Source organism: Euprymna scolopes, chromosome 6 (genome assembly GCF_053919585.1).
Source record: "Euprymna scolopes isolate OS-2025 chromosome 6, ASM5391958v1, whole genome shotgun sequence".
NCBI lineage: Eukaryota > Metazoa > Mollusca > Cephalopoda > Sepiida > Sepiolidae > Euprymna > Euprymna scolopes.
The window spans coordinates 75,111,407-75,113,906 of NC_136487.1; the positions used below are offsets into that span (position 1 = coordinate 75,111,407).

At 22.7% G+C, this 2,500-nt stretch overlaps 1 protein-coding gene across 2 annotated transcripts in view; it reads right to left on the reverse strand.

Annotated features, from left to right (window-relative positions):
* Nucleotides 1–2,500, reverse strand: part of LOC145277708 (multidrug resistance-associated protein 1-like) — a 320,419-nt gene that overhangs the window by 221,256 nt on the left and 96,663 nt on the right. The window lies entirely within an intron of this gene.

Consider the following 2,500-nt stretch of genomic DNA (forward strand, 5'->3'; position numbering starts at 1 on the left):
AAAAAAAAATCTATTTTTACTAATGAGTAATTTTTAATGATTTAAGGTGGTTTATATTTATTAAATTTAAACCAACGTTTATGATTACACGATAGAAGCTCGTGTCTTGAATTTATTAGTTTGGTTGTGCTTTTTATATCTTCATATTTTAAAATTTTTACGGTTTCTTTTGTACATAATGTACAAAATTTATCTCCTGGTTTATATGATTTGCAAGTCTCAATTATTTGCCATTTTAAGTTGAAAGAAATATTGCTATTTTTTAGTTGCCAAATATAGTTGGATAGAGTAGTTTGGTTTGATAGAGAGTTATTTTTAAAAGAATGTTTGTGCGTTGAAATTCTATGTTTTATTGGGCCAGATGTGGAACTAGTAAATTCAAGACACGAGCTTCTATCGTGTAATCATAAACGTTGGTTTAAATTTAATAAATATAAACCACCTTAAATCATTAAAAATTACTCATTAGTAAAAATAGATTTTTTTTTTTTTTTTTTTTTTTTTTTTAATAAATTAAGTTAAACCAATTACCGCCCTTAGACTCGTAAATCAAATAATAAATAAAGCCATGACAATTATCTCCCCTTAAAAACTTGCAAAAAAAAAAAAAAAAAAAAAAAAAAAAACTCTCTCTCTATAGATATTAACTGTGGCGTCTCTAAATCAAAATACGCTAACGGAAACAATTTACTGCACGAGCGTCGCCCTTTTAAAATTCATCATTCAATAAAATAAAAAGCTATAGCAAACATCTAAATGACTACTTTAAATACAGTTCCTGATTTCAAAAAAATGAAAACCAAAAGGTAATTATATATATATATATATTTTTAAATCAAATTTATTATGTAAATTCAAAAATATATATATTTTTTCTACTCATTTCTATCTCTAACCTATACCAATTTCCTTATTAATTTTCTTATAAATTTTATATCCAAACCTTTTACTTCAATTTTTCAGATTCATCTGCCTTACTTTTAATGCTAGGTTTATTTTTGGTGTCTTTTCAATTCAATAGAAATCCTCCTAAATTTGCTGATGAGGAGACCGTGCTTACCAAAAAAACTATGTATAATTATTCTACGTGACTTCATGTATACCACAAATAAAAAGCACGGATTTCCGAAACGATCGTACAGATAATTGACTTTGTTGTTGTTCCTTCTTGTGAAACTGATTTTTAATTTAATTAAGTTTTGATTTTTAAATTTTAAAAATTTTAAAACTTTTAAATTATAAATCACATTACTTAATATTGAATTAGCTCTAGGACATTTAACTATCGAGCTTATTATATATCTAAATTACAATGAGCATTTCCTGTATTTTAATTAAACTAGTAATTTCACTATTACATTGAAATACACTTAGCTCTTTAGACTATTATTCTAATCTCCTTTAAATTTTATATATATATATATATATGTATATATATATATATATGTATATATATATATATGTATATATATATATATATGTATATATATATATGTATATATATATATATATATATATGTATATATATATATATATGTATATATATATATATATGTATATATATATATATATATATATATATATATATATATATATATGTATATATATATATATGTATATATATATATATGTATATATATATATATGTATATATATATATGTATATATATATATATATATATATATATATATATATATATATATATATATATATATATATATATATATATATATATATATATATATATATATATATATATATATATATATATATATATAATAGAAATCCACTGCTTATATGTACAGTGAAAATGAAATTTAAATCCTGACGGTTAAAAGATCAGACACGTGCAGTATTTTTTTTTTGTATTTTTTAAGTAAAAAATTATTTAGACAAAAATAACTGTTTCGTCATCCATTTTGTCCCTAAATTTTCTTTTATGGTTACATTAATCAATTTAACTGTTTAGTGTAGATCGATATTTCAGTTTTTGTCTTTTCATCTTATGAACAGAAAGTGAGATACATGTTTTGTTTCACTACTGGTTAAATCTACGAATGTACATTATAGTAATAATCTATTATATTTTACTTACTTACACATTTTAGTTGAGAATTTTAAAGAAGGTTCTCAGCTAAGTATTTTACTTATTTAACGTACAACCAAATAATATTTAGGAGTCGCAATTTTCACATTAATTTGTTAACTATAGATACATTAAATGCACAACTAAAGCACACCTTGCAGAAAATTAACAGGTAAAAAAACATAACACTTATTTTTACACAATCGTGCTTCCATACATTACATTCGGCCTTATTGTATAGAATGAATTTAGAATTTGCAATAATGATATTAGCTAAAAATTGTACCGTTAAACTTCATTAAAACATTTATTTTCTCATGTCAAGGGAGGGTAACTCTCTTTTCTTCCTTGTCGTTCCACAGAAATACTGTCACTTAGGGATATTGGCAACCTTCCTGGGCACCTTGTCTTTC